Here is a 17561-nt window from a genome sequence, read left to right as displayed (position 1 = left end):
AGTTTCTTCATGCGTGTATACCAATAGACATGGTTCGCATGTCTCAATCTTTTCAAAAACGAGTGAGTCCAAAGATCCATCAACATGGAGCTTCTTCATGCGTTTTATACCAATATGACTCAAAAGGCAGTGCCACAAGTATGTGGTACTATCATTACTATCTTATATCTTTTGGCATGAATATGTGTATCACTACGATCGAGATTCAATAAACAATTCATTTTAGGTGCAAGACCATTGAAGGTATTATTCAAATAAACAGAGTAACCATTATTCTCCTTAAATGAATAACCGTATTGCGATAGACATAATCCAATCATGTCTATGCTCAATGCAAACACTAAATAACAATTATTTAGGTTTAACACCGATCCCGATGGTAGAGGGAGCGTGTGATGTTTGATCACATAACCTTGGAAATACTTCCAACACATATCGTCACCTCGCCTTTAGCTAGTCTCCGTTTATTCCGTAGCCTTTTATTTCGAGTTACTAACACTTAGTAACTGAACCGGTATCTACTACCATGGTGCTACTAGGAGTACTAGTAAAGTACACATTAATATAATGTATATACAATATACTTCTGTCGACCTTGCCAGCCTTCTCATCTACCAAGTATCTAGGGTAGTTCTGCTTCAGTGACCGTTCCCCTCATTAAAGAAGCACTTAGTCTCGGGTTTGGGTTCAACCTTGGGTCTCTTCACTAGACCATCAACTGATTTTTTGTTTCATGAAGTATCCCTTCTTGCCCTTGACCTTCTTGAGACTAGTGGTTTTACTAACCATCAACAATTGATGCTCCTTCTTGATTTCTACTTTCGCGGTGTCGAACATTGTGAATAGCTCAAGGATCATCATATCTATCCCTGATATGTTATAGTTCATCACGAAGCTCTAGTAGCTTGGTGGCAATGACTTTGGAGAAACATCACTATCTCATCTGGAAGATTAACTCCCACTCGATTCAAGTGATTGTTGTACCCAGACAATGTGAGTACAAGCTCAACGATTGAGCTTTTCTCCCTTAGTTTGTAGGCTAAGTGTCACATCCCTAGTTATTGTATGCTCAAGGCTAGCTAGTCATGTGTGCATCATGTTTAAATTCCATTTAAATTTGAAATGAGGATTGTGAAACCCTCAGGATCATTCTGGAAAAGACCCAAATAAAAATTGCTCCAAAAAGGTCCAAGAAAATGTTCATGTTGCTCTATGAAAATATTGGACAGAGATAAAAATCAAACCAATATTTTTAGGAGCTCATAAGTATTTATTTTGGGCATTTGGAATTAATGCAGTAAATATTTGCTTTGGATATATATTTTTATATATATAATATTGTCCAAAAATTATGCCATTTGTTGAGGAGCTCTGGAATATTACCACTAGCCCCTACAAAAATTGGCATAAGAAAATAAAATGATTTAGTATTTTTATCAAATCAAAACAAATGTCACAAAATAGAAAAAGAAAACAAATCAGGGAGAAACTTACCTGGCGCTTACCTCCCTGTGCTGGCCTAGCACTGTGCAGCCCAGCAGGCGGCCCAGCCCAACTGCCAGGAGCTTCTTCAAGCTCCTGCTAGTAGGAGCTGCTGCGTGGCCGCGCCACAGGCGGCCGTGGCCACGTCTCCCCGCCACCTCCTGCTTCTCCCCCTCGTCGTCTGGATGCCCCGGACGACGCCACGTGCCGCCCCGCACCACTCTCACTCTCTCTCGTTCTCCCTCCTCCCCTGTTTCTCTCCCTCACCCCGCGGCCGAGTGCTGCTGTCGCTGCCATTCGCCGTAGCCGTAGCCACCGCGCCCCTCGAGAGCATCTAAGCCATCCCCGAGCTCCGCCACATCGCCCTCGTCCTCTCCGCCAAGCCGCGTGACGCGGGAAGCCCTGGAGCACCACCATCGACGTCGTCTTCATCTCCGGTCGCCGGAGATCGTCTTCGCCGCCCTGCCGACTCCAGCCCTTCTCTGAGCTCGCCGTCGACGCCGTCGAGTCCGCAGTGAGCCTCTGCTCCGTTTCCCTCTCTCCGTTTTTCCGTTCCCGCGTTGTAGCTCCCGTTCCCCAGCACGGCCGTAGCACCTCGCCATCGTCCATGTCGCCGTCGTAGCGCTAGCTGCCATAGCTCACGCCCGCGCACGTCAACGTGCTCAGCTGCCTCCCAACAAGCCAACGCCGCGGCCCGTAGCCCCTGTCATGCACCGCAGCGCTGTGCGCGCACTTGGCCGAACTCCGGCCACCACCTCGAGCTCGTTTCCGGCGAGTTCCGGCACCCCCGCAGCCTTCCGCCTGCTCCAAATGTCACGAATGAGCTCCAGCTCCTCGTCTATGGTCTCCGCCGCCCAAATGGACGCCGGAGGGCGGATCCCGAGCCCTCCGTCGCGTTCTGCCTCGCTGGCGGCTAAACGCTGGCGGGTTTGACCCCTTTGACCTCGCCGGCCTGGTAGGTGGGTCTGGCTCGTCGGGTGATTAGCTTAAGCTAATCACCACCTAACCTAACCCCCAAACACTGACAGTGGGCCCCTGCGCCCTAATCTTTTAATTAGGTTTAAACTAACCCATGTTTAACCCCGTGTCACTGACATGTGGACCCCACACATCAGGTTTGACCCTGGTCAGCCCCGGTTGACCTGCTGACGTCGTGCTGTAGTCATGTTGGTGCATTTATTTATTTTCTGGATTTAAATAACTCAGGAAAATCTAGAAAATGATATAAACTTCAAAAGATCATAGAAATTCAACCGTAGCTCAGATTGAAATAATTTATATATGAAAAGTTGTCAGAAAAATCCAATCTATCCATCTGCACTAGTTTCATGCATGTCAAACCAACTTATACCTGCTGTATAAGTGAAACACTAAAACGGCAGTTATAAGAGCTTATTTTGGAGTTGCATTTGAATTCTTGATTCAAATGGACTTCATCCAAATAGAATGCTAGTTGCATTAGCTCAGACAGCATCACATCTACATGCCATGTTCATGCATCATATTGTTGCATATGCTTGTGTATTGATTGTCGACACCGTTCCTTCTTGATAGGTCCTGCTCTGGAGACCGTTCCAGAGTACCTGTCTGAGGAGCAGTGCCACCCTTGTTGATCTACCAAGCAACAAAACCCCCTTGTTCATTCCGATACAATCCTACTCTCTCGCTCCTGCTCTTAGTTATTGCATTAGGACAACAACGATTCAACTACTACTTTGTGCTGCGGTAGTTGAACCCATTCCTCTGCATGACCTGTCATTGCCACAGTAAATAGTTGAAACCCACTAGCATGTGTAGGAGTTGATTGAAGCCATTGATGTGTTCCTGTTGGGAAACGTAGTAATTTCAAAAAAAAATCCTACGCACACGCAAGATCATGGTGATGCATAGCAACGAGCTGGGAGAGTGTGTCCACGTATCGTCGTAGACCGAAAGCGGAAGCGTTAGAACAACGCGGTTGATGTAGTCGTACGTCTTCACGACCCGACCAATCAAGCACCGAAACTACGACACCTCCGAGTTCTAGCACACGTTCAGCTCGATGACGTCCCTCAAACTCCGATCCAGCCGAGTGTCGAGGGAGAGTTCCATCAACACGACGGCGTGGTGACAATCTTGATGTTCTACCGTCGCAGGGCTTCGCCTAAGCACCGCTACAATATTATCGAGGAGGACTATGGTGGAGGGGGGCACCGCACACGGCTAAGAGATCCAAGGGATCAATTGTTGTTGTGTCTAGAGGTGCCCCCCTGCCCCCGTATATAAAGGAGCAAGGGGGGAGGGGGCGCGCCAAGGGGAGTCCTACTCCCACCGGGAGTAGGACTCCCTCCTTCCTTGTTGGAGTAGGAGAAGGGGGGAAAGAGGGGAAGAGGAGGAAGGAAAAAGGGGCTGCACCCCTTGTCCAATTCGGACCAGAGGGGGGCTGCACGCCTCCTTCCTTTCGGCCTCTCTCCTCTATTCCCGTATGGCCCAATAAGGCCCATATGCTCCCCGGCGAATTCCCGTAACTCTCCGGTCTCCGAAAAATACCCGAATCGCTCGGAACCTTTCTGAAGTCCGAATATAGTCGTCCAATATATCGATCTTTATGTCTCGACCATTTCGAGACACCTCGTCATATCCACAATCTCATCCGGGACTCTGAACTCCTTCGGTACATCAAAACTCATAAACTCATAATATAACTGTCATCGAAACCTTAAGCGTGCGGACCCTACGGGTTCGAGAACAATGTAGACATGACCGAGACACGTCTGCGGTCAATAACCAATAGCGGAACCTGGATGCTCATATTGGCTCCTACATATTATACGAAGATCTTTATCGGTCAAACCGCATAACAACATACGTTGTTCCCTTTGTCATCGGTATGTTACTTGCCCGGGATTTGATCGTCGGTATCTCAATACCTAGTTCAATATCGTTACCGGCAAGTCTCTTTACTCGTTCCGTAATACATCATCCCGCAACCAACTCATTAGTTGCAATGCTTGCAAGGCTTATAGTGATGTGCATTACCGAGTGGGCCCAAAGATACCTCTCCAACAATCGGAGTGACAAATCCTAATCTCGAAATACGCCAACCCAACAAGTACCTTTGGAGACACCTATAGAGCACCTTTATAATCACCCAGTTACGTTGTGACGTTTGGTAGCACACAAAGTGTTCCTCCGGTAAACGGGGGTTGCATAATCTCATAGTCATAGGAACATGTATAAGTCATGAAGAAAGCAATAGCAACATACTAAACGATCAAGTGCTAAGCTAACGGAATGGGTCAAGTCAATCACATCATTCTCCTAATGATGTGATCCCGTTAATCAAATGACAACTCTTTGTCCATGGCTAGGAAACATAACCATCTTTGATTAATGAGCTAGTCAAGTAGAGGCATACTAGTGACACTCTGTTTGTCTATGTATTCACACATGTATTATGTTTCCGGTTAATACAATTCTAGCATGAATAATAAACATTTATCATGATATAAGGAAATAAATAATAACTTTATTATTGCCTCTAGGGCATATTTCCTTCAGTCTCCCACTTGCACTAGAGTCAATAATCTAGTTCACATCACCATGTGATTCAACACCAATATTCACATCTGTATGTGATTAACACTCATAGTTCACATCATCATGTGACCAACACCCAAAGGGTTTACTAGAGTCAATAATCTAGTTCACATCGCTTATGTGATTAACACCCAGACAGTACTAAGATATGATCATGTTTTGCTCATGAGAGAAGTTTAGTCAATGGGTCTGTCACATTCAGAGCCGTATGTATTTTGCAAATATTCTATGTCTACAATGCTCTGCATGGAGCTACTCTAGCTAATTGCTCACACTTTCAATATGTATCCAGATTGAGACTTAGAGTCGTCTGGATCGGTGTAAAAGCTTGCACCGATGTAACTCTTTACGACGGGCTCTTTTTATCACCTCCATAATCGAGAAACATATCCTTAGTCCTCACTAAGGATATTCTTGACCGTTGTCCAGTGATCTACTCTTAGATCAAAATTGTATTCCTTTGCCAAACTCAGAGCAAGGTATACAATAGGTCTGGTACACAGCATAGCATACTTTATAGAACCTATGACTGGGGCATGGGGAATGACTTTTCATTCTCTTTCTATTTTTTGCCATGGTCAGGTTTTGAGTCTTACTCAACTTCACACCTTTGCATCACAGGCAAGAACTCTTTCTTTGACTGTTCCATTTTGAACTACTTCAAAATCTTGTCAAGGTATGTACTCATTGAAAAATCTTATCAAGCATCTTGATCTATCTCTATAGATCTTGATGCTCAATGTGTAAGCAGCTTCACTGAGGTCTTTCTTTGAAAAACTCCTTTCCAACACTTCTTTATGCTTTCCAGAAAATTCTACATCATTTCCGATCAACAATATGTCATTCACATATACTTATTAGAAAGGTTGTACTGCTCCCACTCACTTTCTTGTAAATACAGGCCTTTCCAAAAGTCTGTATAAAACCATATGCTTTGATCAACTCATCAAAGCGTGTATTCTAACTCCGAGATGCTTGCACCAGTCCATCAATGGATCGCTGGAGCTTGCACATTTTGTTAGCACCTTTTGGATCGACAAAACCTTCTGGTTGCATCATTTACAACTCTTATTCCAGAAATCCATTCAGGAACACAGTTTTGATATCCATTTGCCAGATTTCATAAAATGTGGCAATTGCTAACATGATTCGGATAGACTTAAGCATCATTATGAGTGAGAAAATCTCATCATATTCAACACCTTGAACTTGTCGAAAACCTTTCACAACAAGTGGAGCTTTGTAGATAGTAACACTACTATCAGTGTCCGTCTTCCTCTTGAAGATCCATTTATTTAACATGGCTTGCTGATCATCGAGCAAGTCAACCAAAGTCCATACTTTGTTCTCATACATGGATCCTATCTCGGATTTTTATGGCCTCAAGCCATTTCGCGGAATCTGGGCTCATCATCGCTTCCTCATAGTTCATAGGTTCATCATGGTCTAGTAACATGACTTCAGAATAGGATTACCGTACCACTCTGGTGTGGATCTTAATCTGGAACATCTACAAATTTTGGTAGCAACTTGATCTAAAGTTTCATGATCATCATCATTAGCTTCCCCACTAATTGGTGTAGGAATCACTAGAACTGATTTCTGTGATTAACTACTTTCCAATTCGGGAGAAGGTACAATTACCTTATCAAGCTCTACTTTTCTCCCACTCACTTCTTTCGAGAGAAACTCCTTCTCTGAAAGGATCCATCTTAGCAACAAATATCTTGCCTTTGGATCTGTGATAGAAGGTGTACCCAACAGTTTCCTTTGGGTATTCTATGAATACGCGCTTCCCCAATTTAGGTTCGAGCTTATCAGGTTGAAACTTTTTCACATAAGCATCGCAGCCCCAAACTTTAACAAACGACTACTTTGGTTTCTTGCCAAACCACAGTTCATAAGCCGTCATCTCAACGGATTTCGGTGGTGCCCTATTTAAAGTCAATGCAACTGTCTCTAATGCATAACCCCAAAACGATAGTGGTAAACCGATAAGAGACATCATAGGTCGCACAATATCCAATAAAGTGCGGTTACGATGTTCAGACACACCGTTACATTGTGGTGTTCCAGGTGGCATGAGTTTGTGAAACTATTCCACATTATTTTAACTGAAGGCCAAACTCGTAATATTCATCTCCACGATTAGATCGCAGAAACTTTATTTTCTTGTTACGATGATTTTCCACTTCACTCTGAAATCCTTTGAACCTTTCAACTATTTCAGACTTATGTTTCATCAAGTAGATATACCCATATCTACTCAAATCATCTGTGAAGGTCAGAAAATAATGATACTCGCCACGAGCCTTAATACTCATTGGTCTGCATACATCAGTATGTATTATTTCCAACAAGTCAGTATCTCGTTCCATTGTTCCGAAGAACGGAGTTTTAGTCATCTTGCCCAAAAGGCACGGTTCGCAAGCATCAAATGATTCATAATCAAGTGATTCCAAAAACCCATCAGCATGGAGTTTCTTCATGCGCTTTATACCGATATGACCCAAATGGGAGTGCCACAAATAAGTTGCACTATCATTATCAACTTTCCATCTTTTGGCATCAATATTATGAATATGTGTATCACTATGATTGAGATCCAACAAACTATTTTCATTGGGTGTATGACCATTGAAGGCTTTATTCATGTAAATAGAACAACAATTATTCTCTGACTTTAAATGAATAACCGTATTGAAATAAACATGATAAAATCATATTCATGCTCAACGCAAATGCCAAATAACATTTATTTAGGTTCTACACTAATCTCGAAAGTGTGGGGAGAGTGTGATGATGATCATATCAATCTTGGAACTACTTCCAACACACATCATCACTTCACCCTCAACTAGTCTCTGTTTATTCTGTAACTCCTGTTTCGAGTTACTAATTTTTAGCAACCGAACAAGTATCAAATACCCAGGGGTTACTATAAACACTAGTAAGTTACACATCAATAACCTGTATATCAAATATACTCTTGTTCACTTTGCCATCCTTCTTATCCACCAAATATTCAGGGCATTTCTGCTTCTAGTGACCATTTCCTTTGCAGTATAATCACTCAGTTTCAGGCTTTGGTCCAGCTTTGGGCTTCTTTGCGGGAGTGACAACTTGCTTGCCATTCTGCTTGAAATTCCCTTTCTTTCCCTTTGCCCTTTTCTTGAAACTAGTGGTCTTGTCAATCATCAACACTTGATGCTCTTTTCTTGATTTCTACCTTCGTTGATTTCAGCATCACGAAGAGCTCGGGAATTGTTTTCGTCATCCCTTGCATTATAGTTCATCACGAAGTTCCAGTAACTTAGTGATGGTGACTAGAGAACTCTATCAATCACTATCTTATCTGGAAGATTAACTCCCACTTGATTCAAGCGATTGTAGTACTTAGACAATCTAAGCACTTGCTCACTAGTTGAGCAATTCTCCTCCATCTTTTAGCTATAGAACTTGTTGGAGACTTCATATCTCTCAACTTGGGTATTTGCTTGAATTATTAACTTCAACTCCTGGAACATCTCATATGGTCCATGACGTTCAAAACATCTTTGAAGTCCCGATTATAAGCCATTAAGCATGGTGCACAAAACTATCAAGTAGTCATCATATTGAGCTAGCCAAACGTTCATAACGTCTGCATCTGTTCCTGCAATAGGTCTGTCACCTAGTGGTGCATCAAGGACATAATTCTTCTGTGTAGCAATGAGGATAAACCTCAGATCACAGACCAAGTCTGCATCATTGCTACTAACATCTTTCAACATAGTTTTTCTCTAGGAACATAAAAAACATAGGGAAGCAACAACGCAAGCTATTGATCTACAACATAATTTGCAAAATACTACTAGGACTAAGTTCATGATAAATTTAAGTTCAATTAATCATATTACTTAAGAACTCCCACTTAGATAGACATCCCTCTTACCATCTAAGTGATCACGTGATCCAAATCAACTAAACCATAACCGATCATCACGTGAAATGGAGTAGTTTTCAATGGTGAACATCACTATGTTGATCATATCTACTATATGATTCACGCTCGACCTTTCGGTCTCCAGTGTTTCGAGGCCATATCTGCATATGCTAGGCTCGTCAAGTTTAACCTGAGTATTCCGCGTGTGCAAAACTGGCTTGCACCCGTTGTAGATGGACGTAGAGCTTATCACACCCGATCATCACCTGGTGTCTGGGCACGACGAACTTTGGCAACGGTGCATACTCAGGGAGAACACTTTTATCTTGGAATTTAGTGAGAGATCATCTTATAATGCTACCATCAATCAAAAAAAATAAGATGTATAAAAGATAAACATCAAATGCAATCAAAAATATGTGACATGATATGGCCATCATCATCTTGTGCCTTTGATCTCCATCTCCAAAGTATCGTCATGATCTCCATCGTCACCGACATGACACCATGATCTCCATCATCTTGATCTATATCAATGTGTCGTCACATGCTCGTCTTGCCAATTGTTGCTCTTGCAACTATTGCTATCGCATAGCGATAAAGTGAAGCAATTATTTGGCACTTGCATCTTATGCAACAAAGAGACAACCATAGGGCTTCTGCCAGTTGCCGATAACTTCAACAAAACATGATTATCTCATACAACAACTTATATCTCATCACGTCTTGACCATATCCACAACATGCCCTGCAAAAACAAGTTAGACGTCCTCTACTCTGTTGTTGCAAATTTTACGTGGCTGCTATGGGCTGAGCAAGAACCGTTCTTACCTACGCATCAATACCACAACGATAGTTTGTCAAGTTAGTGATGTTTTAACCTTCGCAAGGACCGGGCGTAGCCACACGCGGTTCAACTAAAGTTGGAGAAACTGACACCCACCAGCCACCTGTGTGCAAAGCACATCGGTAGAACCAGTCTCGCATAAGCATACGCGTAATGTCAGTCCATGCCGCTTCATCCAACAATACCGCCGAAGCAAAGTATGACATGTTGGTAAGCAGTATGACTTGTATCACCCACAACTCACTTGTGTTCTACTCGTGCATATAACATCAACACATAAAACCTAGGCTCGGATACCACTGTTGGGGAACGTAGTAATTTCAAAAAAAATCCTATGCACACACAAGATCATGGTGATGCATAGCAACGAGCGGGGAGAGTGTGTCCACGTACCCTCGTAGACCAAAAGCGGAAGCGTTAGAACAACGCGGTTGATGTAGTCGTACGTCTTCACGGCCCAACCGATCAAGCACCGAAACTAAGGCACCTCCGAGTTCTAGCACACGTTCAGCTCAATGGCGTCCCTCGAACTCCGATCCAGCCGAGTGTCGAGGGAGAGTTCCGTTAGCACGACGGTGTGGTGACGATCTTGATGTTCTACCGTCGCAGGGCTTCACCTAAGCACCGCTACAATATTATCGAGGAGGACTATGATGGAGGGGGGCACCGCACACGGCTAAGAGATCCAAGGGATCAATTGTTGTTGTGTCTAGAGGTGCCCCCTGCCCCCGTATATAAAGGAGCAAGGGGGGAGGGGGCGGCTGGCCTAGGAGGGGGCGCGCCAAGGGGAGTCCTACTCCCACCGGGAGTAGGACTCCCTCCTTCCTTGTTGGAGTAGGAGAAGGGGGGAAAGAGGGGAAGAGGAGGAAGGAAAAAGGGGCTGCACCCCTTGTCCAATTCGGACCAGAGGGGGGCTGCGCGCCTCCTTCCTTTCGACCTCTCTCCTCTATTCCCGTATGGCCCAATAAGGCCCATATACTCCCCGGCAAATTCCCGTAACTCTCCGGTACTCCGAAAAATACCCGAATCACTCGGAACCTTTCCGAAGTCCGAATATAGTCATCCAATATATCGATCTTTATGTCTCGACCATTTAGAGACTCCTCGTCATATCCCCAGTCTCATCCGGGACTCTGAACTCCTTTGGTACATCAAAACTCATAAACTCGTAATATAATTGTCATCGAAACCTTAAGCATGCGGACCCTACGGGTTCGAGAACAATGTAGACATGACCGAGACACGTCTCCGGTCAATAACCAATAGCGGAACCTGGATGCTCATATTGGCTCCTACGTATTCTATGAAGATCTTTATCGGTCAAACCGCATAACAACATACGTTGTTCCCTTTATCATCGGTATGTTACTTGCCCAAGATTTGATCGTCGGTATCTCAATACCTAGTTCAATATCGTTACCGGCAAGTCTCTTTACTCGTTCCGTAATACATCATCCCGCAACCAACTCATTAGTTGCAATGCTTGCAAGGCTTATAGTGATGTGCATTACCGAGTGGGCCCAAAGATACCTCTCCAACAATCGGAGTGACAAATCCTAATCTCGAAATACGCCAACCCAACAAGTACCTTTGGAGACACCTATAGAGCACCTTTATAATCACCCAGTTACGTTGTGACGTTTGGTAGCACACAAAGTGTTCCTCCGGTAAACGGGGGTTGCATAATCTCATAGTCATAGGAACATATATAAGTCATGAAGAAAGCAATAGCAACATACTAAACGATCAAGTGCTAAGCTAACGGAATGGGTCAAGTCAATCACATCATTCTCCTAATGATGTGATCACGTTAATCAATTGACAACTCTTTGTCCATGGCTAGGAAACATAACCATCTTTGATTAATGAGCTAGTCAAGTAGAGGCATACTAGTGACACTCTGTTTGTCTATGTATTCACACATGTATTATGTTTCCGGTTAAAACAATTCTAGCATGAATAATAAACATTTATCATGATATAAGGAAATAAATAATAACTTTATTATTGCCTCTAGGGCATATTTCCTTCAGTTCCTACCATGCCATGCCTGCTATTGCTCAGAGTTGTGTCAGGTCTGATTCATTGGAAATGAATTGGAGTGCAGTGCTCTATGTTCTGATGCTGAGAGTGAAGTGTGTGAACATGATTTGGTAAAGGTAGTGGTGAGAGGCCATGTAGGAGTACATGGTGGGTTGTCTCACTGGAACCGTCCTTAAGCACTGAGTTCTATGTATGTTGTCTAATGACTCGATACTACCACACATTGGGTTCCGGTAACTCGGCCCCTCTCGACTTATTAACCAACTTGATCTCTGTCCAGGAGTTGCAACTAGTTTCTGGTGTTTGTAGGTAGTGCTATTTTTCTATTGAGTGGCACCCAGCAGGGTGGGCTTGGGACAGACTAGGCACAGGTGGCATGGTGTACCAAGTGGCACCTGGATGGTGGGCTTGGGAACCCTGTTCATATCGTTTGGGGCCATGAGCGACACCCCGGTCGGATCTCCTTGCGGATGGAACCCGAATAGGCGATAAACATGGACTAGAGTCTTGTGTGGTTAGTCAGGTCGTGGCCGACACCCTCGCCAGGCTTTCGCTTGAAGGTTGCTGAGATACATGATGTGTACATGGCGGTAAGTGGCTAGAGCGTGTGTGAAGAAGTACACCCCTGCAGGGTCAACATGATCTATTCGAATAGCCGGGTCCGTGGTTATGGACTTCTTGGATGCTTACATGGTACATAGACAACTTGAAGTGGATAGTCTAAAATGCTCAAGACAAGTGTGAGTGCTATGGATGGCCTTCTCGTAGGGAGACGGGGATGAATCCATAGTAGTGTATTGTGTGGTGATTAGTGGACTCGTGTATGTTGTCTCACCTCAAGAAGTTTCTCGTAGTCGTAGAACAGGATAGCCACTGAGTCAAAGCTGGCTTGCTGCAACTAAACCCCACATTACCCTCTTGATACAAATGCATGTATGATAGGATCTGATGCAAGTCTTGCTGAGTACCTTTGTACTCATGTTGCTTTATTTATGTTTTTGCAGCGGAGACTTCGGTCTTACTAGTTTACATGGACTTCGACAAGTAGCTTGTACCTCAGCTACGATCTTGATCGGATGTTGTAGATAGTCAGGCTCTTCAGCCTTTTTCATTTGTAGATGTCTGTACTCAGACATGTAATGCTTCAGCTTGTTTCTTGTTTGCTCTTAATGTTGGGTCATGTGACCCCTGTTTGTATAAATGCTATGATGGCTCTTTGAGCCTTATCTATATGAGTTGTTGAGTTATGTTGTGATGCCATGTTGTACAGCACATACTTGCATGTTATGTGTACGTGTAATGTGTATTGCTATGTGTGGGATATGACTATCTAGTTGTTTATCCTTAGTAGCCTCTCTTACCGAGAAATGTCTCCTAGGGCTTCCATTGAGCCCTGGTAGCTTGCTACTGCTCCGGAACACTTAGGTTGGCCGGCATGTGTCCTTCTTTGTTCCTGTGTCTGTCCCTTCGGGGAAATGTCACGCGGTGCCTATCGGAGTCCTGTTAGCCTGCTACAGCCCGGTTTATCGGAGTCCTGCTAGCCCAGTTGCTATAGCCCGGATTCACTCGCTGATGACCGACATGTTCGTTGCTAGGTCATGTATGCCTGTTGAGGGAGTCCTGGATTAGGGGATGTCCGGATGGCCGGACTATGACCTTTGGCCGGACTCCCGGACTATGAAGATACAAGATTGAAGACTCCGTCCCGTGTCTGGATAGGGACTTTCCTTGGTGTGGAAGGCAAGCTTGGCGATACGATATGAAGATCTCCTCCCATTGTAACCGACTCTGTGTAACCCTAGCCCTCTCCGGTGTCTATATAAACCGGAGAGTTTTAGTCCGTAGGAGGAACAACAATCATACCATAGGCTAGCTTCTAGGGTTTAGCCTCTCTGATCTCGTGGTAGATCAACTCTTGTAATACCCATACCATCAATATTAATCAAGCAGGAGTAGGGTTTTACCTCCACCGAGAGGGCCCAAACCTGGGTAAAAACATCGTGTCCCTTGTCTCTTGTTACCATCCGCCTAGACGCACAGTTCGGGACCCCCTACCCGAGATCCGCCGGTTTTGACACCGACACCTGGCCCTGTAAGTTAGTGCCACTTTGGGTTCACGACTAGCCATGTCAGCCCGGGTTCTTTGTCATATGGATGCTAGCGACACTGTCATATACGTGTGCCAAAAGGCGCAAACGGTCCCGGGCATGGTAAGGCAACACCCGTGGGAATACCGTGCGTGAGGCCGCAAAGTGATATGAGGTGTTACATGCTAGATCGGTGTGGCATAGAATCGGGGTCCTCACACTAAGAAACTCATCGGAGGTCTTATACCTCTTGACATGGGCACGAGCCTGAAATCCCAATTTCAGCCCTCGGAACATCTCATATGTTCCGCGACGTTTCAAAATCATCTTCGGTGCCTTAATTCTAAACCGTTTAACATTACTGAACTATCATGTAGTCATCAAAATGTGTATGTCAGATGTTCGCAACATACACAGACGACGTTCGAGGTTCATCACACTGAGCGGTGCATTTAGGACATAAGCCTTCTACGCAGCAATGAGGACAATCCTTAGTTTACGGACCCAGTCCGCATAATTGCTACTATAAACTTTCAACTAGAATTTTCTCTACGAACATATCTTAAACAGTAGAACTAAAGCGTAAGCTACGACATAATTTGCAAAGACCTTTTGACTATGTTCATGATAATTAAGTTCATATGGTTATTTAATGAACTCCCACTTAGATAGACATCCCTCTAGTCATCTATGTGATACATGATCCAAGTCAACTAGGCCGTGTCCGATCATCACGTGAGACGGACTAGTCATCAGCGGTGAACATCTTCATGTTGATCGTATCTACTATACGACTCATGTTCGACCTTTTGGTCTCTTGTGTTCTGAGGCCATGTCTGTACATGCTAGGCTTGTCAAGTCAACCTAAGTGTTTTGCTGTGTAAATCTGGCTTACACCCATTGTATGTGAATGTTAGAATCTATCACACCCGATCATCACGTGGTGCTTCGAAACAACGAACTTTCGCAATGGTGCACAGTTAGGGGGAACACTTTCTTGAAATTTTAGTGAGGGATCATCTTATTTATGCTACCATCGTTCTAAGCAAATAAGATGTAAACACATGATAAACATCTCATGCAATCAAATGGTGACATGATATGGCCAATATCATTTTGCTCCTTTTGATCTCCATCTTCGGGGCGTCATGATCATCATCATCACCGACATGACACCATGATCTCCATCATCATGATCTCCATGAAGTTGTCTCCCCATCTATTACTTCTACTACTATGGCTAACGATTTAGCAATAAAGTAAAGTAATTACATGGCGTTATTCAATGACACGCAGGTCATACAATAAATTAAGATAACTCCTATGGCTCCTGCCGGTTGTCATACTCATCGACATGCAAGTCGTGATTCCTATTACAAGAACATGATCAATCTCATACATCACATATATTTCATTCATCACATCCTTCTTGGCCATATCACATCACACGGCATATGCTGCAAAAAAGAGTTAGACGTCCTCTAATTGTTGTTGCAAGTTTTTACGTGGCTGCTATAGGTTTCTAGCAAGAACGTTTCTTACCTACGCCAAAACCACAATGATATATGCCAATTTCTATTTACCCTTCATAAGGACCCTTTTCGTCGAATCCGATCTGACTAAAGTGGGAGAGACTAGCACCCGCTAGCCACCTTATGCAACAAGTGCATGTCAGTCGGTGGAACCTGTCTCACGTAAGTGTACGTGTAAGGTCGGTCCGGGTCGCTTCATACCACAATACCGTCGAAACAAGATAGGACTAGTAACGGAAATCATATTGAACAAAATCAATGCCCACAACAACTTGTGTTCAACTCGTGCGTAGAATCTACGCAATAGACCTAGCTCATGATGCCACTGTTGGTTAACATAGCAGAAATTTAAAAATTTCTACGCATCACCAAGATCAATCTATGGAGATTCTAGCAACGAGAGAGAGAGAGAGGGAGTGCATCTTCATACCCTTGAAGATCGCTAAGCGGAAGCGTTACAAGAACGCGGTCGATGGAGTCATACTCGCAGTGATCCAAATCGTGGAAGATCCGATCTAGCGCCGAATGACGGCGCCTCCGTGTTCAACACATGTACAGCCCGGGGACGTCTCCTCCTTCTTGATCCAGCAAGGGGAAAGGAGAAGTTGAGGGAGAACTCCGACAGCACGATGGCATGGTGGTGGTGGAGCTTGTGGTATTCCTGCAGGGCTTCGCCAAGCACTACGAAGGAGGAGGAGATGTATGAGAAGGGAGGGGCTGCGCCAGGGCAAGGGTCACGGCTGCCCTCCCACCTACTCACTATATATAGGGGGAAGGGAAGAGGGGGAGGTGCCCTATGGTTTCCCCTAGGGGGCGGAGGCCAGGGCAGATTGGGTTCCCTAGGGAAACCCTAGGGAGACTTGCCCCCCAAGCCAAGTAGGTGGAGGCTTGCCTCCCAAGTCAAGTGGAAGTGCCCCACCTCACCAAGCAACATGGGAAAGGGGTGTGGGGGCGCACAGCCCCTTAGTGGGCTGGTTTGCCCCCTCCCCTTTGGCCCATGAGGCCCTGCAACACTTGTCGGGCCCCCCGAAACACCTTTCGGTCATGCTGGCCATAGCCTGGTACCCCTGGAACACTTCCGGACTCCAATATCCTTCGTCCAATATATCGATCTTCACCTCCGAACCATTCCGGAACTCCTCGTCACGTCCGGGATCTCATCCGGGACTCCGAACAACATTCATTAACCACATACTATTTCTCATAACAACTCTAGCGTCACCGAACCTTAAGTGTGTAGACCCTACAGGTTCGGGAATCATGCAGACATGACCGACACATTCTCTGGCCAATAACCAACAGCAGGATCTGGATACCCATGTTGGCTCCCACATGTTCCACGATGATCTCATTGGATGAACCACGATGTCGGGGATTCAATCAATCTCGTATACAATTCCCTTTGTCAATTTGTGCGTTACTTGCCGGAGATTCGATCGTCGGTATCCCAATACCTCGTTCAATCTCGTTGCCGGCAAGTCACTTTACTCGTTCCGTAATGCATGATCCCGTGACTAACTACTTAGTCACATTGAGATCATTATGATGATGCATCACCGAGTGGGCCCAGAGATACCTCTCCGTCATACGGAGTGACAAATCCCAGTCTCGATTCGTGCCAACCCAACAGACACTTTCGGAGATACCTGTAGTGCACCTTTATAGTCACCCAGTTACATTGTGACGTTTGGTACACCCAAAGCATTCCTACGGTATCTGGGAGTTGCACAATCTCATGGTCTAAGGAAATGATACTTGACATTAGTAAATCTCTTGCAAATGAACTACATGATCTTGTGCTATGCTTAGGATTGGGTCTTGTCCATCACATCATTCTCCTAATGATGTGATCCTGTTATCAATGACATCCAATGTCCATGGTCAGGAAACCATAACCATCTATTGATCAACGAGATAGTCAACTAGAGGCTCACTAGGGACATGTTGTGGTCTATGTATTCACACATGTATTATGGTTTCCAGTTAATACAATTATAGCATGAACAATAGACAATTATCATGAACAAGGAAATACAATAATAACCATTTTATTATTGCCTCTAGGG

This window comes from Triticum dicoccoides, chromosome 4B (assembly GCF_002162155.2).
Source record: "Triticum dicoccoides isolate Atlit2015 ecotype Zavitan chromosome 4B, WEW_v2.0, whole genome shotgun sequence".
Classification (NCBI taxonomy): domain Eukaryota; kingdom Viridiplantae; phylum Streptophyta; class Magnoliopsida; order Poales; family Poaceae; genus Triticum; species Triticum dicoccoides.
The sequence above is the reverse complement of the archived record's forward strand: the minus strand, read 5'-3'. Positions refer to the sequence as shown.